This window comes from Choloepus didactylus, chromosome 4 (genome assembly GCF_015220235.1).
Source record: "Choloepus didactylus isolate mChoDid1 chromosome 4, mChoDid1.pri, whole genome shotgun sequence".
Taxonomy (NCBI): domain Eukaryota; kingdom Metazoa; phylum Chordata; class Mammalia; order Pilosa; family Megalonychidae; genus Choloepus; species Choloepus didactylus.
The window spans coordinates 128,523,446-128,546,769 of NC_051310.1; the positions used below are offsets into that span (position 1 = coordinate 128,523,446).

At 39.2% G+C, this 23,324-nt stretch overlaps 1 protein-coding gene and 1 pseudogene across 3 annotated transcripts in view; one reads left to right on the forward strand and one right to left on the reverse strand.

Annotated features, from left to right (window-relative positions):
- The window catches only part of MAPK6 (mitogen-activated protein kinase 6), a 36,714-nt gene extending 21,987 nt beyond the window's left edge, over nt 1-14,727 (reverse strand). Inside the window, exon 1 of one of the 3 annotated variants that reach the window (XM_037833959.1) lies at nt 14,582-14,727. The gene's annotated coding sequence lies outside the window, so the exon portion shown is untranslated. Of the gene's footprint in view, nt 1-13,808 lie in introns of all 3 variants that reach the window. The other 2 variants (XM_037833961.1, XM_037833960.1) reach the window with 2 other exon arrangements.
- Nucleotides 834-1,617, forward strand: LOC119532792 (annotated as a pseudogene).
- Nucleotides 14,728-23,324: the final 8,597 nt, after the last annotated feature.

Consider the following 23,324-nt stretch of genomic DNA (forward strand, 5'->3'; position numbering starts at 1 on the left):
TAAGCTTCAGTGGCAGATTCCAAAAGGAGCTGAGAGGTCACTCTGTTGGGCACTCTTACGCACAATATAGACAACCCTTTTTAGGTTCTAATGAATTGGAGTAGCTAGCAGTAAATACCTGAAACTATCAAACTACAACCCAGAACCCATGAATCTTGAAAACGATTGTATAAAAATGTAGCTTATGAGGGGTGACAATGTGACTGGGAAAGCCATAGGGACCACACTCCCCTTTGTCTAGTTTATGCATGGATGAGTAGAAAAATGGAGGAAGGAAAACAAACAAACAAAGAGACCCAGTATTCTTTTTTACTTTAATTGCTCTTTTTCACTTTATTATTCTTGTTATTTTTGTGTATGTGGTAATGAAGGTGTCAGGGATTGATTTTGGTGATGATTGCACAACTATGTAATAGTACTGTGAACAACTGAATGTATGCTTTGTTTTGTATGACTGCATGGTATATGAATATCTCTAATAAAAAGAATTTTAAAAAAATAAAAGGCAGAGAATGATTTACAGCAATGAAGTTGGCTTTATGCCCTAACCTTTGGTCTTCTGTCAGTGACAGCCCCCACCCCACCCCCTCATAACATGGAAAAACTTCTCAAGCAGACCAGGCTAGGTACCATCTTCCTTAGTTTGTAAGGCACTTCCCTGAAACTGCACTAACCACAAATGTCTCCTCCAGCACTCTTTTCTAAATTATCTCCTGCTCCCTGTCACCTGGTCTAATGCCACACCAAGAGAAATGCAGGTACTCTGAGTCAAGCCAAAGGGTATGAAGTAAAGTTATAAAAGCCAATAGAAATAAAAGACTAAGAGCAGCACCATGGTGGTTGGTAAGAACAAGCACTTTACAAAAGGTGGCAAAAAGGAAGCCAAAAAGAAAGTGGTTGATCCATTTTCTAATAAAGATTGTTATGATGTGAAAGCACCCACAATGGTTAATGTAAGAAATACTGGGAAAACAGTAATTACAAGGACATAGATTGCCTATGGTAGCATTAAGGGTCATGTTTTTGAAGTAAGTCTTGCTGCTCTCTAGAACGTATTTAGAAAATTCTAGTTAATTACTAAAGATGTGCAGGGCAAAACTGCCTAACCAACTCCCATGGCACGAATCTCACCCATCAATAACAAACTGTTCCGTGGTCAAAAAATGACAGCCCATGGTTGAAGCTCATACTGATGTCAAAACAACCAATAATCATTTGCTTCATCTGTTCTGTGCTGGTTTTACTTAAAAAAAAAAAAAACAAAAAAACAAAAAAACACACACACACATACAACAATCTGATTTGGAAGGCCTCAGCAGGTCCACCAAATCCCAGAAAATAATGATGGAAATCATGACAAGAGGTACAGACAAATGACTTGAAAGAATTGGTCCATAAACTGATTCCAGCGAGCACCAGTGAAGACACAGAAAAGGATATGCCAATCCATCTATCCTCTCCATGATATGTTCATTAGAAAAGTTGAAACAATAAAGAAGCTCACGCTGAATTGGGAAAACTCATGAGTCTCATGGTGAAGGGAGTAGTTCTGGAAAAGCTAGTGGAGATGAAACAGGGGTTAAAGTTGAACTAGCTGATGGATATGAGACAATATAATTCAGACTTTTACAGGTGACAGAAAGTCTTATTTGTGGAAAATGAAAAAAAAAAAAAAAGAGAGTAGAAAAACTCCATTCAGCCCTGCCTCCCCATTCTACAGAAACTGAATTTTCTTTTCCTTCTTATCCAGGAACAACTTGGCCTGTGTCATAAAGGAGTTCTGGATGTGCAAAGCAAGGTTGATGTGAAGGTCTTAAGCAACTTTTCTGGTTTTCTCTTCCACCTTCCTCTCTGCTGTTTATCAGTTTAAATGCTGACATAGATCATCTGGCCTGTTTATATTCACTGATAATAGTACCCACCCCCTCATGTTTCTTGCCTATTTTGCTCTTCTCTAGAGTCAACTGAGTAATATGAGTTAAATGGAATCCAGCCAGCCTCACATCTCCTCAGCCAAGAACCGAGTTGCTTTTGGAGAAAGGAAAGGTTGAGCTCTACTTACATTCTCCTAGGACTGTCTCCTAATCCTGGCACATAGAGGTGTTATAGCAAATTCACCTGTTCCTAAGATCATGTCTCAGGCTCTCATAAAAGCTACTAAGTTTCTAGGGCAGAGAAGGCCAAGGGCTACAGTTTAGTTGCTTGCTCATATGCATTCTTGGCAAAGCCCTTGCTCCTAATGTAGGATGGCCCGAAGACTGATCAGGGAGCCCTTTCAGGATATGGACCTCAAGGAGGCCCACAGTACAAACTATTATCAGTAAATCATTTTAGGACCTGGAGGGAAGGACCCAGGCTTTGCATGGAATGGGTAACTCCACTTGGTTACAGAGAAAATCTTTCAAAGTCAGCCAAAGATGATTATATAGCTTCTAACAAAGTATCCAACTTAAAAAAAATGAAACTCCTCTACTCCCAACTTGTGTTCATAAATTCTCTGAACTTGTGCCTAAGTACCTTTTAACTTTAGGGGCTTTCATCTGCCTTTGATCATTTAAAAAGCCATTATTTTTTAAAAAGTCATTACATTTATTTTGTTGCTCATCCTTAGATGCTATTTAATACAGGGTATCCATATAGAAATTGCTAAACTTCACAGACCAGAGGTTGTCAAAGAGTCTCTAAAGACCTCTCCAATTCTAAAAGTCTATGATCTACAAAATCACAGAACAAGTCTTTTTATTTCACTGGTTTTTGTACCCAAATGCTTATTATGGTGATATGCCCCGAATGGGGCAGATATGCTTGAAATTGAAATATACTAAACATTAAACAAATACAATCTCTTCTACAAACTTATGGCTGGTGATTTAAAAATAACAATCCTTTATCCTCTCCCCTATCTTCCTCCTATCCAAACCCTCATTTCTCAGACTCCTCACCTAAGTAAACATTGGTGTAAATTCAAGAGCAAAAGACATGTGGCTGCCTCTTTCTCCATGTTATTAAACATCTGAGGATTCCAACAGATGAAAACTAACAAACTTTTGTAGCAGTCAGGACAGATAGTTATAGTAACAAACAATCCCCAAATCTCAGTGACTTAAAGCTTTGTTGTAAACATGTTAAAATGTTTTTTAAAAAACATTTTAAAACATAAAAACATGTTTGCTCATGCCACATGTCCAACTAACATAGTCTGTCACCCAAGCTGTCAAAGCAACTATCATTTCTACTGTTGATACTCAATGTGCCAGAGGAAAATGGGAGAGGGAACAACCCACTGACTGTCTCTTAAAGCTTCCATCCCCAAATAACATACAGTTCATTTCTACTCACATTCACTGACACAAAAAATCACATGGTCATACCTACTTCAAGGGAATGGGAAAATAAAATCCCAACATAGGGCCTAAAAGCAGAGAGAACCAGGATGTTTTGAACAGCTTTAAATGACTAAAATAGCTTTGGTTCTTCCATCCACCCACCACATTTTCATTCAACAAAATTTTATTAACACCATATGATAGGCATTGTTCTAGGCATTACAGTATAGCAGTGACCAAATGTGCTTGTTTTTTTTTTTTAAATCTTGACCTCATAGAGCATGTATTCCTAGAACTTTGTAGATTTCTCCCTATCACTAATAATTCACTTTTCTTTCTCCCATCTTCTCTACTAGTATTCTCCTTGCCCAGTCTTTTGCCATCCTTCATCAATCTAATCTAATCCTCCTTCTTTAGATCCTTGACTCTTCATTTTCTAAGGTGCCACCCATCCCTGTCCCACTTTTTTTTTTCTTTCCTGGCTCTGTTTTAAAAGAAAAGGTGTTTTGGGACTAAGTAGCTTCACTAATATTCTCTGAGCATAATACCTGGTACATAACAGGCACCCTAAAAACTATACTGAATGAAATAATGTGAGTAGCATATTCTCCTTAGTAGTATGAAGTTTTGGAGAAGACAAACCGAACCCTCAACTTTTTTCAGAATCTGATCACATTCTGCCCTGCCACTAGGGAACCTCAATGAAGACTCCTAGCTACTTTCCTTTCCAGGCATTCCTCAGGGACCTCACCCTATGGTGAACACATAGGTCTGCCAACAATACAAAGAAAGCAGTTGAGTAAAACCCACTCAGACTGAAGTAATGAAAATACTTTGCTGTTCTGCTTATACCTCCTGTTCTGTTGTGCTGAGGTGGTAGGGAGGAATTGTGCCACTGAAATGGTGTCCTATGTAACCAGATGAGCAGGGTTCTATAAAAAGTACATCAGACCATGTAATACCAAGCAGGTACTGTGAAGATATTGCAGGACCTTGATGCTACTCTCATCTCACTATTCCTCAGTCCATCTTAGCAGAGTCTTATCTAGTACCACAGCTTCCCACACTGCACATCAAATATAACTGCTATAGCTTTTGAAATAACCCCAGTGAGGGTGTGAAGAAGGCATGTTGTCTACAGCCATACAAAACATTTCTGTTGGACTCTCTTTGTGGAGAGAACCACAAACTTGGTCAGAGATACCCTAATTTTTAAAAATGATTCAGAATAGCTTATAAACTTTTCTGGAATATCCTTCCTTGCCCCTTTCTAATTTTCCCCAAAACTGAAGGAAGTTTACAAGATAAAAATGTGTTTCTTCTCAGAACCATATTAGAGATTAGCACTATTGAAAAATTCCAATCTGATTTCACTGAGCCTGTTTTTAAAAGAGTAAACCATGATTTAAGAGAATGAAGTCTAGTTCAGTATCTGTGACTAAGTTAGCTGTGCAACTAAGGCACTTCCACATTTCTAAGTCTCAATTTCCTCATCAGTAAACTGAGGTGGCTAACCTAAATGATTTCTAGTCTCTTCCAGCTCTAAAATTTTATAATCTTAATGGAAGACTCAGGATTTCTACTTCTGATTAGAATGCAGGAAGTTGTAAAACACCATTACTGTCACCCACAAACCACAACAAATTGATAAGTTACCAAATCATAGTTTTAAAAAAAAAAAAAAAACAAACAAACAACCATCAGAGTGCTAAGAATACAAAAATTCTAAATAATCTAAATTCCAGAAACTGTCAGGCTTTCATAAGAGAAGAGACCATGGCTGTCTTCATTCCTGGTAAAGGGCAGGAGAACAAACAATTTGCCATTGACAGGAATAAGGAGAAACCAAACATAACAACTTTTAATGGCTGTGTGTGGACTGATTGACATATTAAAATTTGGAAGAGGCCAAGGTACAAGCATTACCTGCCAACTCTTCTTCATGAGCCTTTAGTGGTGTGAAAGTCTGAAGGCAAGGGAGGAGAGTTGAAAGAGAATCCAAGCTCAGAAAGAATTCCATGAAACACAATGCTCCTCCCCACCCCTACCCCCAGTCCAACACAGCTGCCCTCTGGGGGGCACGACAGGAAACATGAGATAACCACCCCTCACCTCCAGCCCCAGAGACTCAGAGCTTTCACAGAGTGTAAGGCAGAGATCCCTCTCTAAGGATGAGGGCAAAGAAACAGGGGGAAAACTTAAGGTACAGAAAAACTATAGTGGGGCTGGAAAGCAAAGAAAATTTCCCAGCAGCCCAAAAGGCTGGGCGGGGCAGAAGTACATGAAGAGATGATGAGAAAAACTTGCCAAAACTTATAAAAGACACCAACCCACAGCTTTAAGAAGCTCAGTGAAAACCAAACAGGATAAAAACAAATTAACCTAGGTACGTAGTAGTCAAACTGCTGAAAATCGAAGCAGGGTAGGGAGAGCAATTCTTCAAAGCAACCAGGAAAAAGAGACAAATTACATACTAGAAACAATAAGAATTATGGCTGATTTGTCATTAGAAACAACAGAAGACAATAGAATATCTTTCAAGTACCCCCCCCCCCAAAAAATCACATTCCATATTTGGAATCAATATCCTTCAAAAATGAAAATGAAATAAAGATATTTCAAAGAGACAAACGCTGAAAGAATTTATCTGCAGCTAACATTCACTACAAGAAATGCTAAAAGAAGTTCTTTAAGCTGAACTTAATAGAACCCCTGATGTAGATAAAGGAACAAAAAGCACCAGAAAAGGAAGATAAAAGGAAAATACAAAAAAGTCTTTTTAAAAAACTATCTACATGTTTAAATGACCGTTTAAAGCAAAAAAAAGTATTGTGGGGTTTATAGCATACACAGCCAACTAGAAAGCATTAAAACCATAAAGTGTGAGGGGAGTGTAAATGGAATCATGCAACCGTAAGGTGTACATTATTTGTGAAGGTGTTTATATTATTTAAAATGCTGTGATAATGAAAGACTCATGGGTCATTTTTAAACATCTTCCTTTTTGGCCATTATCTTTATATAATAATACGTCCATCAATGGACAGTAAAGGGAAGGAAAAAGAAAACTAAATCAATCACTAATTGTAATGATTTATTTTGCCAAGCAGTTTCTGCGTACTTTTACAGAAATAATAATGCAAAGTAATAATACATTAACACTCAATCCAAAGATTCATTGGCAATTCCAAAGGAAATGGAAACTAACTGTGGCATATTTTAACTGAGATAAATATACATGTTTTTAATGGAAATAAATTCAAGGAGCTCTACTTTCTGTTTAAAAAGTGTACAGCTTTATGATAATTAAATAATTATATTTTGGAATTAGGCTCTCAAAAATTTTCATTTGAGTATTTATATATTTGTATATACTTGTCCCATATTATGAACTATTATTAAAAAAAATCAAGAAAATAAGTTGCTGTTTATATTAAACAGTCATAGCACTGCACACGAGAATAGAATTTTTAAATATTTGAATTAGAAAATATTATAACAATAAAAATCTTTTACTGAACATGTATTATGTGCAAAGCACTGTGCTAGGCATACATACTTACTCTTAAACCTCCCAACGACACTGCAAAATGGGTCCTATGATCTTTATTTTAGAGAATTTTAAATAATAAATTCAAGAAGAAATCAGTGACAGAACCAAGATTTGAACCTCAGGTTTGTAAACCAAAGCCCATGATCTTCTTTCAAGTAACAATGTAATTTTTTTTTATTGACAAATACAATACACATCTTTTTCCTCCCTAGGCATTCTTCTGCACAACCAAACACAACCATCAAATGAGGAAATTAACACTGGCATATGACTACTCAGACCCCATTTATGTTTCTCCAATTGTCCAAATAATAAACTTGCAAGTAAAGGACCCCGTCCAGAATCACACCAAGTTAAACTTAGTAGAATCCAATTTTTAATGCACTTTTTTCCTTTAAAATGTAAAGGAATCAAACAAATGTTTATATCATCCACAAAAATTTACTGAGCACCTAGCATACTCCAGGCACTGTCTGTAGATACAGTGGAGAATAAGAGTCAAGGTTCCTCTGTTTCCAAAGAGCTTACGTGCTAGTGAGGAAACACTGACAAACACTGACAAACAAGTAAACTAATAAATAATTTCAGATGTGGCTAAGTGGTATGACAGGGTGGTTGGAAAATGGCCACCAGAGGAGCCGAGATCTGAATAGCGAGCAAGTACCAACAATGCTAAGATATGAGAAGAGCATTCCAGACAGAGGAAACAGCAAATGCAACCTAAGTCAGGGCAGAGCTTGGCATTTTGAAGGGGAAAAACCAACAGGGTGCCAGTGTGGCTACAGCATTCTAAGCAAAGAACGTGGGGACAGAGGTGGAGCTGACACTGGATAGGTAAGAGGGAACACATAAGGCAGGGCTCTACAGGTCCTGGCCAGAATTCTGAATTTTATAACTAACAGCAAAGGAAAGCAATTGAAGAATTTTAAGCAGGTAGTTGACATGATTTCATGTACATTTTTAAAAGATGATTCTGGCTACAGGGAGAATTGACTGAGGAAGACAGGTGAGTGAAAGCAGAGACCAGTTACAGGCTAATTCAGCAAGTTAATGGTGGCCATTAACTACATATGGCTATCACATGGCCGAAATGTAGCTAGTACAACTAAGGAACTGAATTTTTAAAAAATCAATTTGTATTTAAATAGCCATATTTGGCTACTGACTACCATATTAGTGCAGCTCTAGAGCACAGCTGTGTACTAGCAAAGATGATCCATCCACTGGAAAGGTAAAATGATGCAGGAAAAGAGATGAGTTCTCCTTAAGAAGTCAAGAGATGGAATCCAGAGTACAAGTAGAGGAATTCTGCAAGGTATACAACATGAATGAAACAAGGCATGAAGTTTAGTAGCCAGTCAGGACCAACAAGACTTAAAACCAGAATGTGTATTAAACCTGGCTGGAATCTTAAGCATAAGACTAAATTGCAGAAGGCTCTGAAAGTCGAGCAGAAGGGAGAGGGAACGTAACTCTTACTTAATGAGTATCCATTACATGGCAGGCATTTTCTAAGTGACAAAGTATTTCTTGTACTCCTAGCCACAACTCCATCTCATTTTACAAACAAGAGCACTGATGCCCCAAGAGGTAAAGCAGTCACATACAGAAAATGTATAAGCCAGAATTTGGGGACAGGCCAGTCTGACTCCAAGGTTGGTATCTTCTCATTATATAATAAGATGGGAAGTAAAGAACCACTCAATGTTTCTACATCTGGAAATAACATAAACAGCAGATCAATCTGGCAGCTATCAACAACTGCCAACAAGCCTGGAAGTACTAGGCCAGGGGCAAAAACTTTCCCCTCAGGCCTATCAAAAAGCAATTATGGGGAGGAATGTAGACCTGGCATCGTGGGATGGAGAACATCTTCTTGACCAAAAGGGGGATGTGAAAGGAAATGAAATAAGCTTCAGTAGCAGAGAGATTCCAAAAGGAGCCGAGAGGTCACTCTGGTGGGCACTCTTATGCACAATATAGACAACCCTTTTTAGGTTCTAAAGAATTGGGGTAGCTGGTGGTGGATACCTGAAACTATCAAACTACAACCCAGAACCCATGAATCTCGAAGACAGTTGTATAAAAATGTAGCTTATGAGGGGTGACAATGGGATTGGGAAAGCCATAAGGACCACACTCCACTTTGTCTAGTTTATGGATGGATGAGTAGAAAAATAGGAGAAGGAAACAAACAGACAAAGGTACCCAGTGTTCTTTTTTACTTCAATTGCTCTTTTTCACTCTAATTATTATTCTTGTTATTTTTGTGTGTGTGCTAATGAAGGTGTCAGGGATTGATTTAGGTGATGAATGTACAACTATGTAATGGTACTGTGAACAATCGAAAGTACGATTTGTTTTGTATGACTGCGTGGTATGTGTATATATCTCAATAAAATGAAGATAAGAAAAAAATAAAAATTAAAAAAATTAAAAAAATTAAAAAAAAGCAATTATGGAAAACTTAATATATTAACAGCTTTAAAAAAAATTCAAGTGCAAATTCTTTTATTGTGACAAACAGGAAAAAAATATATAGTCTTTCAACTTGGATTATCTACTTTATTAACCATAGGAGTATCAATCAGAAAATTGGCATTACTTTATAATAACTACTAAAACAATATCTAGACATATTAGAAAATAGTGATAGGGAGGCAGTTTCCCAATTTTTTATTCTGAAATTACATCTTAGGCTATGCAACTCATAGGCTACTCAACATTGATTCAGATATGATAGTGGGACTATAAAGAGAAGGATGGAAATGAGGGGTATATAATAAGAAAAATTTTAATTGGCTAACTGGAAATAATAGGGATGATTTCTTAGGATTTAATTTTCTCTAAAGTGAAAAGTCATTTGCAAACTAACAAAAAGTAAGAAAAGCTCTCTTTTCTCTATTACACCATTACAAACTAATAGAAAAAAGGAAATTAAAGGCCAACAGGTGCATAATCCAGTGTTTTAAATTTCTCCAGGCAGAATTGGCCAAAAAGACTGAATTAAAAGCATTGGGTCAGCATGTGCTTGCACACCACCACAACACACAGATGGAAAAAGTGACAACATAAATGCAAACATTTATGTAACAAAAATCTTGATACTTTCCTTCAAAACAATGTATCATTTCAGGTAGAGACTGTTTTTGATGGCACAGCAAACAGCTCTCAGATATCTACATTTTTTCTGTTGTGTTGAATCGCAAACTGTCCCTTTTTTGATTAAGCTACAAAATTAACCTAAAATCATCCAAACAAATTACTTTTAAAATTTTAGGGTCTCTGAAAATGTACTTAAACAGGAAAATAATTTAAACAAAAAAAGGGAAAAATGACTGAGCCTAATTGGTTATTCAATTACAGCTTATGTTAAATTTAGTGTAGGCAAAGAGTATCCAGATCTGCACTGTCCAAAATCATAGCCACTAGCTACATGTGGCTTTTTAAATATAATTTATTAAAACTAAATTTAAAAATTCAGTTCCTCAGTTGCACTAGCAACCTGTCAAGTGCTCAATGATCACTCATGGCTAGAGGGTTGATCTTACTGGACAGCACAGAATGGAACTTCATCACAGAAAGTTCTATTGGACAGTGCTAATCAGATACTCAACTTTTCATTTCACTTTTTTCAGGAGGGCCAGTAGAAAGAGCATCTAAACACCTGGGTTTTCCAAGTCAGATACTAACCAGCTGAGCAACTACATGCATCAAATCACCTAAGAATCTTGTTAAAACAGATTCTGATTCAGTAGTTTTGAGATAGGGCCAGAGATTATGTACTTCTAACAAGTTCCCAGGTGATGCTAATACTGAGGGCCCGTGGACCTCAATTTGAGTATCAAGGTTTCAGATATCGCTATAGACCTTGGTTTCCTCAGCCAGCAAATGATGTTCCTGGGGCAAGATGATGGCCATGACCCCTCCCTAAATACTAACATTTTATAGATATATAGTTGTACAGAATTAAATGCATATAGATCTCACACTCTCTGCAGACTCTTCTCTAAAGTAAATGCAAAGATTCTAACAAATAATTTTTGTAATACCATTTTTTTTCTATGAGAAGACATCAAATTGAAATGAAAATCAATTGGAAAATGTGATTTGCTATACGAACATTTATTCTTTATACAACTTTTTAGAAATGGATTTAAGTATGAAAGACAAACCTTTAAAAACTCTTGGGGGCATACTACGTTTTCCAAATATGGAGTTCGGGAGGGGGGTGGGGATCAACGCTGGGCCTAGGCCTATAACAGTTACCTTAAAAGCATCGAGCTCTGGGTAATAAAACTGACCAAAATCCCCATACCACTGGCAAGCCATAGTGTTACATGACAGCCAGCAAAATGAGCTGAGGGAGCTGACAGAGGGCAGCCAACAATGCTACACAGAATTTACTTTTGAGGCATCTTCTTTCTATTTTAATAGGAACCGGAGAGTAACATAAGGTTCAAGTGGGCAACGCAAACAAGGAACTGGATAGCAGTGGTGAAAGAACTCACCATTTCATAAGACAATATCTCATAGAAAGGATACAGCTAAGATGTCCAGTTTGTTTATAAATTCTGAATTATAAACAACAGCTAATCATCCATATTCTTAAAAAAATTCAACACTGGAAATATTTATTTAACCTCTAAGTGGCTAATATTTTGAAAATCTTCAATAAATAGAAAATTTTTTAAGGCTTGAATTTTAACTGTGATAAATTTCCTCTGTATAAATCATGAAAAAAAGATCCCAATTTAATTCATAACAATACAAATAACTGCCCACAAAATTCCTCACAAATAGTATACATAGAAAAATTAGGTGATGGGGGTGGAAAGCTTTTTTCTTTTCACTTTTAAACAAGCTACCATTCTCAATCTTGTTTTATGCCAACCTGCTAAATGCTGGCTGTTTTAAAATCAGTCAAAATATCTATCTTGTTACCAAATTTCAATCTAAGTCCTAAATTTAAAACTGTACACTTGGACTCAGCTTAACCTTCAAAAGACTGATGAAAAACAGTGGCTATAACAACGTTATAAGTTGTCTTTTCTAAAACAGAAAATTCATATAGATCACATGGGAATGCAATATGTATAATCACATTTTAATCCTATCAGTGAAATAATGTTCAGAGCTACATTTGATTAAATAATACTCTGTTGGTACCTTTACAACGCTATTAAAAACCAACTAATTATGAAGATAACTTACATAATCAGTGAAAACATTAGGTCAATTTCTACCAACAAAAAAATACTATCTGTTCTTTGTAAATAATCCTGTAACAAATGCCTCTCAATAGCAGCCAAAGAACTGCTAGTATCAAACATTTAACTTCAGCAAATGAGCAGCAACTGATTTTACCTTTCCTCTCAACAAATTTATACAATTCCACCTGGAAGGTATATGAGATCTAAAAACAAATATATATATATATATATATATATATATATATATACACAAACATTGATTTATTTTCAAACATACTCAAAGAGATCTTTTTTTAAATACAATTTGGGAAGCTATTACTTTTTTTTTTAAACAGAGAAACTGTTGTTCCTCTTCAGAGAAATTTTTAAAAAGAGAGAAAATTATAATGTGGACAGAAACATTTTAGCCTATCATTTTAAAAAACACAGTGTATTAGAGGGGGGAAAAAAAAAGGCCACGTAGCAGCCGTGGGCAGGATGAGTCATCACCCAACTCAAAACTTGGAGCACTTCTAAGCTTCCTCCTACCCGACCCCATCCTTTCAGAAACCTTCCCTGAGTCAGCAAACCTTAATATTTTGTCAGTTTATGAATCTCACAATAAGTAAATTCATGTAAAATGCTGCAACACTTTTAGTGCTAGCACTTATCACTGAAACATATGCTTTTTCCAATGCAAAATTAACTATTCTTCAAGTCAATCTTCCTTTCAAGATTCTTCTTTTTATCATGGAAAGTTAACTAAAGACTACTTTCAATCCTCTTCTGCCAATAACTAAACTCCAAAATATCCTCATATGTAAACTTCTCTTTAAACAATTCCCATTTTCCAGGTTTTTTTCTGAATAGTCTATCTAGGTGATAAAACACGTTCTGCTCAAATCTGGCATGTTTCCTAGATGACTGCAATTACTGAATTTAGGGCACCAATAAGCAGTTTTACAAATTTCACAAGGCAATTTTTATTAAATGATGTAACATTTGTATGTGAAAGGACTTTACACTCCTTGGCACAATAGCAAGCAAGCCAAAAACATGTTTCAACAAACTCGTTAAAGATATCTTACAATTTCTTCCACTCAATTCGAAATTACTTTTCATGCATTAATATCTGACATTTCTAAGAAGAAACTCTAGAGGCAGTTTCCTTTCAGGGCTAGGCCCTGTTTGGACCCTACATTCTTCTAGTCAGATCATTCTTTCCATCTCCAGTTTCCCAACATTGATTAATCCACATTGAAAAGAGGAGATACGTCCCATCAGAGCTTTGAAAAACACAGGTTAAAAGAAACAGGAATCAGAAAATTACCCTGAAGCTGTTTGCCCTCCGCTGTATCACCTTTTTTTTGTTTTGTTTTTTCTCCCTAACAAGTCATCCTGTACCCATAAGAATTAATACTATAACTCCGACTGTGACTTAAGGGCATTATTAGCACTTCAGGAAAGAACATGAATTCTGCTAATTCAGTGGCTTCTAATTCCTCCTCACCAGTTCCCTTCACTGAACCTTTTCCAATGAGCGAGCAAAAGAAAAAGTAAACAGTAAAGGAAAAGATCCTCCCCCATAGACCTCACACAGAACACCTGAACGAACTGGGTCTTACTAAGCCAAGGAACAAAAGGAGGCCAAATCACCTTTACTTTTAAACGCAACTCACAAGGCAGATAAAAATACCCAGCAGAATAGAATGGGGAGGCCCTTTTCCGTGAACTTACAAAACAAGTTTTCATTTGAGTACTTCTACAGACCACCACTCAACATCCCGGAAAGAAGCTAAGGAAAGGCTGCGGGAGAGGAAATTCCGCCTCAGACGAGTTTTCTGTACCTCATTTATGGCTAGATACAAAACTTGGGCAGAGGACTTCAGGGCTCTGAGACAAGCCGGGTCACTGGCGCGCGCGCACCCGCGCGCGCTACGCAATCTGCAGAGTCCACCGGAGACTTTGCCCGGCAGGAGTCAGCTGAGGCCGAGTCACCGGGGTGGGAAGGGGGAGGAGACGCGGGTGCATTTCGAAAGGCGCCGTGCCAGAAAGGCGAGACTCCGTGCCACCTCACGCTCCCCGAGGCCGCCCCTCCCTGACCGCCGCCCCTCGCCAGCCGGCCAGGCCGGGCTTCGAACCCGCGGAGCAAGGCGCGGGCGGCGGTTCCGCAGCCAGCCGTGAGGGGCCCCGGGACCCGCGGGCGCTGCCTGGCCGGGCGGCCGGCGAGGGGCGTGCCGGGTGGGAGGGGCGCGCCGGTCTCTCAGCCGGTCCCACGCGGGGACCCCGGCCCGCCGCCCGCCGCCCTGAGCGGAGACGCGCCAGCCAGGCCCGAGCGGGCAAGCCGGCGGGCAGGCAGAGGGCGGGCGGGAGATGGAACAAAAGCGCCTTTGTTGAGCGGCGGCCTCCAGAGGGTCACACACAATGGAGGAGGGAGCCGGCTCCGCCGCGGCGCCCTCCCGAGCCGCCCCGCTGGCGCCCCCCGCACACGTACACACACACACACTCACGAGACTTCTCCGACTCATCAAGAGAGAGCGGGGTCCGCGGACAGCCCCCAGAGTCGGCTCAGGTCTCCGGCTATGCTGGCGGCAGCGGCGTCTCCGAGGCTCTCGCTTTGCCGCAGTCGCCGCCATGTAACCCCGACCCGCTAGAGAGGGCGAGGAAGAGAGGCGGGGCCTCCCGGAGCCACGCCCCCTTCACGTCACAGGCTCACTCCACGGGTTCCCCCCGCCCCCGCCCCCGCCCGGCCGCGCGCGCTTGCACGCGTTGGAATTTCCGACGCCTGCTCCTGGGCTTCGTGAGTCCCTTGGATGGCCGGGGGTGGCGTGTGGGTTCGTTGGTCAACTCGGGTGGGCTGTGCCTCCGGGCCGGCAGGAAAGCCGGGAGACGCGGCAGTCTCTGCTATATTATCTGCCCCGGCACTGGAGTACGAAGGGATCAAAACCCCTGCGAACGTTTACTGAGCTCCTACTACGTGAAGGTATTGGGCAATCCATGAGGAATCGGCCTTGGTCCTTGCCCACCGGAACGGGCCGGGAGCAGAAAGGCTGAACCTCAAGATGGATTGGCTGGAAGGCAGTAGGCCAACGCATTAGAAATCAAATGCTAAGAAGGTTATTGATTCTGCTTGAGGTCATGGAGGAAGGCTTCTTGGAGCGGTCGCCATGTGGGTCACCATGGGGGGCGTGGGCGGGGGCTTTCAGCTGGAGCTAGAAGGAGCAGATGTAAACCAGAAGAGGTAAGGGGGAGAGTGTTCCTGCCGAGTGACCAGAAAGACCCTGCGGAGTGACCAAAGACTGGGAGACAGAGAGTACTTGGCTTGTTGCAGAAACTGGGACTAGGCCAAAGTGACTGAAGCGTAGAATTTGGGAAGGGGTGTGCTGTAAGATGTAGTGGGAAAGGTAGATTGGTGCCTTCTTGGTCCAACTTCCTGGCTGAAAAACAAAAGTTATTTTGCTTATCATGGCTTATTTGAGTCCAAGGAGCCTCTCCAATATTTATGTGAAATTTAAGTAGGCACTTATGAAATTAAATCAGAGAAGCATGCCAGCATATTTTTTCAATGATTCAATCACCATCCTGATGAGAACCAGACACAGCAGCCCCTTATCCATTATAGCAATGGATCTTCTAGAGTGAGGCAAAGAGCACTTCTAGGATCACATGGTGGCTTGAAGTTAAATGGTTGGGATGACATGAATGTTATATATTTTTCCTCTTAAAATCCATACCATCTGACTGCCAGGTGTGAAGAAGGAGGTGGAGAGTGGGTGAAACCAAAAGGGGAGGCTCGTCTGAACTGCGAAATTTCCAACTTGTGGATGAGTCCCTCTGCAACCAGTGCTCTTTACCTGTGACCTCTGTTCATCCCTGTTGCCCCTGCTGTAGGTAGGGCTCCCCTGGAATTCCTAGCACACCTTTCTCCACACTCTACTTGAACTCGTTGCTCTCTCCTTTCCATCGATGTTTGATCACCCAAGGCCCACAAGCCTTACCTTCCCTCAAGGAGTTATAATGCAGCATTAGCTGCTGACTTCCAGTAAAGACCACCAAAATAACCTTTGATCAAGCCAAGGAAAGTGTATTGCGTATAAATATAAGCGAGACCTCAGTAAGGGAGACCACTGTGTTGCCGGTTTAGTAAGGCCTGAGAAAAGGGAGGTTAAAGGTGGGATATTTATAAGATTTGGGGGATCTCCTTTAAGGCAGGCTTTTCAGTGAGAGGGCCTGATTGGGATTGGGCTAAAATGGTGATATAATAGTTTAGGATGGGTGGACATAGGAAGGGGAGAGTTTTGAAACAAGTCTAGAAGCGTAGTTGTTTGATAAGCCCAATAGAACAATCTTGTTCTAAGTAGGGGGCTAGTTACCCTGTTGAAGGCTAGTTCAGCCAGTAGTTAATTGCTCAGATAAATGGATTTTCAGGGAGTTCCTTAAACAGCAATAAAGTTATTTGCAGCTTCATCTTCGTGGGCAAGAATTTCTTGGAATTAAAGTCATGTTCATGCAGATAGTCAAATTGTGAAGTCATGTTAATATAGCCAGTTTTCATTTTTAATCCTGTTGTGTGGCTGTAAATGGTTTAAGTTCTCAGTTTTTCAAATTGTAGGTTATGATGAATTATTGGTGAAATCCTTGTGGTGAATTATGGTCTTCATTTTAAAAAATGAAATAGAGCAAAAACAAAATAGGAACATCTCACATAGTAAGGGTAAACGTTATTTCATGATACTTTTGTTTCAGTTACGTGCCATATTTGAGCAAATCTAAAATGCTATCAATTGTGAGACAATTGTTTTATTTACTATAAAGAAAGAGAAAACACTATCTAAATATGGTACCCTATTGCTACATCCTGATTTAAGAGATATTAAAATGAAGGAAGTGCTTCTTAAAATTGATGGAAAACAAGGTATATGTAAACATGCCTATTGGATCACAATATGAAATGTATGTCTATTTATTGTTGTGTTGCCATCAAAAGAGTTTGAAAGCCACTGTTGTAGTGGAGGGATGCAGGCAAGGAAACAGGTAACTGCACATAAGGTAGGATGAGATGAGTGCTCCTCAGCAGAGATACAAATTGCCTGCTCTTGTTGGAACTTGATAGAAGGAACAATTAATGAGGAGTGGGACGTCAGGAAAGGTTCTATGGAAGAGAGAGTATGTGAGCTGGGCTTCAGTCTATCAGTATCAGGAAAAAGGCATTCCTGGATAAGAGAATAGAATGTACAAAGGAATGAACCTGCTGGGCACACTTTGGAGAATGGCAGAAGTCTGATGTGACTGACTGGTCCATGGGGTTCCTAGGGAAAAATAGACAAGTTAGCACCAGATTGAGAAGACCTTGATTATGATAACAGAACTTTTGGATTTTATTGTAAAGGCAGTAGAAGAGGAATTCAAATGATACAACTGGTATTTTAGAAAGATAATGAGGAAAATAGATAGGATGAGCAAGAGATTGGAAACAGGGAGGGGGTAGGATAATCCTTTGTTTTTTTCTGTCCTGCACCCAATCTCCCTTATTCTGGTGACAGTACTCTGATTTCCTTTAAGGGAGTACCCTTTCCCACTCCTGTGTAAATCAGAATTTTTTCTGTAACAAGCAACAGAAAACTGAATCCAAACTGACTTAAACATGAGAGGCAGAGAGAGAGAGAGAAAATATTTTGAGATGGTTATTGCAACTCTAGTTGGCGTGGAAAGGAGTGACAATTTAAGAGAGATTCTTCAGGCAGAACCAACTGGACTTGGTGAATGCTTAACTAAGGGAGGGGTAAGTATTAAATAGCCCCAGATGCTCCCACTTTACCTATTTGAATTTAAATTCTCTGTTTAGGCTATTTGATTTGATTGCCATCCTCCTATGAAAATAACTTGTCAAATATTACAGTGACTTTCAAAATGGAGGGGAAAATATTTTTAATAATGTAGTCCACTAAGCTTGATGCCAATCCTTGGAAATTTTCTAATACAGTGTGTATGAGCTCTTAGGGAAAATGTAGCAGTTAAGAGAAGTTATCATGAATTCCCTTCAAGTGAGTCATTATGAAGAAATACTACTTTTCTCGATATAATTACTTCATTGCTAACGCAGGGTGTTGGTCATTTCCGGAAGGCAAGAAACCTTTGTCGATAAAATGAAGAGATGTGGGTTTAGATTATGGCAGAGGAAGGTTGATTCAAAAAAGGTTGATTAAGGGAAGATTGCTAATCTTGAGGAAAATCTTAAGAAAAATAATTTTACCCTTTGTCCATTCTGAGTTATATTTTTCTCAGCGTCTGAGTTAAGATACTTGGCAAATTTAAGGAAGATACATAATTCAGAGACTGGAATGTAATAGGTGACAGAGTTATTCAAAATCATCTCCATGGGTCAGAATGATTTTTTTTAAAGATGAAATTTGACCATAATAAATATACAGTATCTTTGTTCAGAAAAAGATATCTGAAGAGGGCCAGGATTTGGGAGACTTGGTTTGACCTGATAATATGACGGTAAATTAGGGATATTCATGCAGTGAGTAGCTACTAAAAACCTAACAAAACGTAGGAAACAGTGTTCAAGTCACAGGGAGTACCAGAGCTGTGCTAGTCAGCTCAGGATTTTTTAACCTAAGCGTTCAAATATAGGTACCACATAAAAAGAGCAACCACGCATTACAGACTAGAGCTCATTAAGGAGAAACATTCAGGAAGGGTGTGGAAACCATATCCTCTGAAGTAAAGATGAGGGAATTGAATCCATTTAAATTGCAGAAGAGATTTTCTAGCTGACGCAAATGTGTTAAACAGTAACATGCAGAGGAGAGCGTGGATTTATTCCATATAGCCCCAGAGTTCAGATCTAAGACCATTGGGAGGACTATTAGAAAGGAAGTTGCTGTAAGCAGTGTAAGGAGGGACTGTTGTGAATATCGCAATTGAGCCACAAGTGGACCGGACTTCCTGGTGAAATGAACTCTACATCACTGGAAGCATTCAATCAGAACACAATGGCAACTTGTCAGGGTGCTATAAAAGGAATTGTTGAGGGGAGGGAGAGAAGAGAGGAAGGGAGCCAGGGAGATGGTTAAGTTCCAAGATCTCTAACTTAAAGCTTCTATGTTTCTGTGTTTATTCCCTTAATTTAAAATGACTGCTCTTCTAGACATGGTTTCTATAAGAACACATTATAATTTGATTTATAAACAAACAAATAGCTTTCTACTGAGGAAAGTAATTGCCAAGTAACAATTATGGAGAGAATGTTTTCAGTCAACCAAATCTGTCAAAGTTATATGTAAATGAGAGGCAGATCACTTGACTGCTTTTTTTTTTTTAATCATCATTTTATTGAGATATATTCACATACCACGCAGTCATACAAAACAAATTGTACTTTCGATTGTTTACAGTACCATTACATAGTTGTACATTCATCACCCTGACACCTTCATTAGCACACACACAAAAATAACAAGAATAATAATTAGGGTGAAAAAGAGCAATTGAAGTAAAAAAGAACACTGGGTACCTTGGTCTGTTTGTTTGCTTCCCCTACTTTTCTACACATCCATCCATAAACTAGACAAAGTGGAGTTTGGTCCTTATGGCATTCCCAATCCCACTGTCACCCCTCATAAGCTACATTTTTATACAACTGTCTTTGAGATTCATGGGTTCTGGGTTGTAGTTTAATAGTTTCAGGTATCTACCACCAGCTACCCCAATTCTTTAGAACCTAAAAAAGGTTGTCTAAAGTGTGCGTAAGAGTGCCCACCAGAGTGATCTCTCAGCTCGTTTTGGAATCTCTCTGCCACTGAAGCTTATTTCATTTCCTTTCACATCCCCCTTTTGGTCAAGAAGATGTTCTCCGTCCCACGATGCCGGGTCTACATTCCTCCCCGGGAGTCATATTCCACGTTGCCAGGGAGATTCACTTCCCTGGGTGTCTGATCCCACGTAGGGGGGAGGGCAGTGATTTCACCTTTCAAGTTGGCTTAGCCAGAGAGAGAGGGCCACATCTGAGCAACAAAGAGGCATTCAGGAGGAGACTCTTAGGCACAAATACAGGGAGGTCTAGCCTCTCCTTTGCAGCAACCGTCTTCCCAAGGGTAGAACTTATGGTAGAGGGCTCAACCCATCAAACCACCAGTCCCCTATGTCTCTGGTCATGTTAGCAACCATGGAGGTGGGGTAGGCGAATACCCCTGCATTCTCCACAGGCTCCTCAAGGGGGCACTACATCTTTTTTTTTTTTTTCCCTTGTTTGTCTTTTTTCTTTTTCTTTTTTTTTTTTAACTTTCCCTTCTTTTTTAAATCAACTGTATGAAAAAAAAAGTTAAAAAGAAAACAAACATACAATAAAAGAACATTTCAAAGAGACCATAACAAGGGAGTAAGAAAAAGACAACTAACCTAAGATAACTGCTTAACTTCCAACATGTTCCTACTTTACCCCAAGAAAGTTACATAATATAGCAACATTTCAGTGAACTTGTTCCTACTACATCCATCAGAAATTAACAGACCATAGTCATTTCTGGGCATCCCCAGAACGTTAAATAGCTTATCTGTTCTTCTTGGATTATTGTTCCCCCTTCCTTAATTGCTCTCTACTGCTAGTTCCCCTACATTCTACATTATAAACCATTTGTTTTACATTTTTCAAAGTTCACATTAGTGGTAGCATATAATATTTCTCTTTTTGTGCCTGGCTTATTTCACTCAGCATTATGTCTTCAAGGTTCATCCATGTTGTCATATGTTTCACCAGATCGTTCCTTCTTACTGCCGCGTAGTATTCCATCGTGTGTATATACCACATTTTATTTATCCACTCATCTGTTGAAGGACATTTGGGTTGTTTCCATCTCTTGGCAATTGTGAATAATGCTGCTATGAACATTGGCGTGCAGATATCTGTTCGTGTCACTGCTTTCCGATCTTCCGGGTATACACCGAGAAGTGCAATCGCTGGATCGAATGGTAGCTCTATATCTAGTTTTCTAAGGAACTGCCAGACTGACTTCCAGAGTGGCTGAACCATTATACAGTCCCACCAACAATGAATAAGAGTTCCAATTTCTCCACATCCCCTCCAGCATTTGTAGTTTCCTGTTTGTTTAATGGCAGCCATTCTAACCGGTGTTAGATGGTATCTCATTGTGGTCTTAATTTGCATCTCTCTAATAGCTAGTGAAGCTGAACATTTTTTCATGTGTTTCTTGGCCATTTGTATTTCCTCTTCAGAGAACTGTCTTTTCATATCTTTTGCCCATTTTATAATTGGGCTGTCTGTACTATTGTCATTGAGTTGTAGGATTTCTTTGTATATGCAAGATATCAGTCTTTTGTCAGATACATGGTTTCCAAAAATTTTTTCCCATTGAGTTGGCTGCCTCTTTACCTTTTTGAGAAATTCCTTTGAGGTGCAGAAACTTCTAAGCTTGAGGAGTTCCCATTTATCTATTTTCTCTTTTGTTGCTTGTGCTTTGGGTGTAAAGTCTAGGAAGTGGCCTCCTAATACAAGGTCTTGAAGATGTTTTCCTACATTATCTTCTAGGAGTTTTATGGTACTTTCTTTTATATTGAGATCTTTGGTCCATTTTGAGTTAATTTTTGTGTAGGGGGTGAGGTAGGGGTCCTCTTTCATTCTTTTGGATATGGATATCCAACTCTCCCAGCCCCATTTGTTGAAAAGACCATTATGGCTCAGTTCAGTGACTTTGGGGGGCCTTATCAAAGATCAGTCGGCCATAGATCTGAGGGTCTATCTCTGAATTCTCAATTCGATTCCATTGATCTATATGTCTATCTTTGTGCCAGTACCATGCTGTTTTGGCAACTGTGGCTTTATAATAAGCTTCAAAGTCAGGGAGTGTAAGTCCTCCCACTTCGTTTTTCTTTTTTAGAGTGTCTTTAGCAATTCGAGGCATCTTCCCTTTCCAAATAAATTTGATAACTAGCTTTTCCAAGTCTGCAAAGTAGGTTGTTGGAATTTTGATTGGGATTGCATTGAATCTGTAGATGAGTTTGGGTAGAATTGACATCTTAATGACATTTAGCCTTCCTATCCATGAACATGGAATATTTTTCCATCTTTTAAGGTCCCCTTCTATTTCTTTTAGTAGAGTTATGTAGTTTTCTTTGTATAGGTCTTTTACATCTTTGGTTAAGTTGATTCCTAGGTACTTGATTTTTTTAGTTGCTATTGAAAATGGTATCTTTTTCTTGAGTGTCTCTTCAGTTTGTTCATTTCTAGCATATAGAAACATTACTGACTTATGTGCATTAATCTTGTATCCCGCTACTTTGCTAAATTTGTTTATTAGCTCTAGTAGGTGTATCGTCGATTTCTCAGGGTTTTCTAGATATAAGATCATATCATCTGCAAACAATGACAGTTTTACTTCTTCTTTTCCAATTTGGATGCCTTTTATTTCTTTGTCTTGCCGGATTGCCCTGGCTAGCACTTCCAGCACAATGTTGAATAACAGTGGTGACAGCGGGCATCCTTGTCTTGTTCCTGATCTTAGAGGGAAGGCTTTCAGCCTCTCACCATTGAGTACTATGCTGGCTGTGGGTTTTTCATATATGTTCTTTATCATGTTGAGGAAGTTTCCTTCAATTCCTACCTTTTGAAGTGTTTTTATCAAAAAGGGATGTTGGATTTTGTCAAATGCTTTTTCAGCATCTATTGAGATGATCAATTGATTTTTCCCTTTCGAGTTTTTAATGTGTTGTAATACATTGATTGTTTTTCTGATGTTGAACCATCCTTGCATGCCTGGAATGAACCCCACTTGGTCATGGTGTATGATTTTTTTAATGTGTCTTTGGATTCGATTTGCAAGTATTTTGTTGAGGATTTTTGCATCTATATTCATTAGGGAGATTGGCCGGTAGTTTTCCTTTTTTGTAGCATCTTTGCCTGGTTTTGGTATTAGATTGATGTTAGCTTCACAAAATGAGTTAGGTAGTGTTCCATTTTTTTCAATGTTTTGAAAGAGTTTGAGTAAGATTGGTGTCAGTTCTTTCTGGAAAGTTTGGTAGAATTCGCCTGTGAAGCCATCTGGCCCTGGGCATTTATTTGTGGGAAGATTTTTGATGACTGATTGGATCTCTTTGCTTGTGATGGGTTGGTTGAGGTCTTCTGTTTCTTCTCTGGTCAGTCTAGGTTGTTCATATGTTTCCAGGAAATTGTCCATTTCTTCTACATTATCCAGTTTGTTGCCATACAGTTGTTCATAATATCCTCTTATA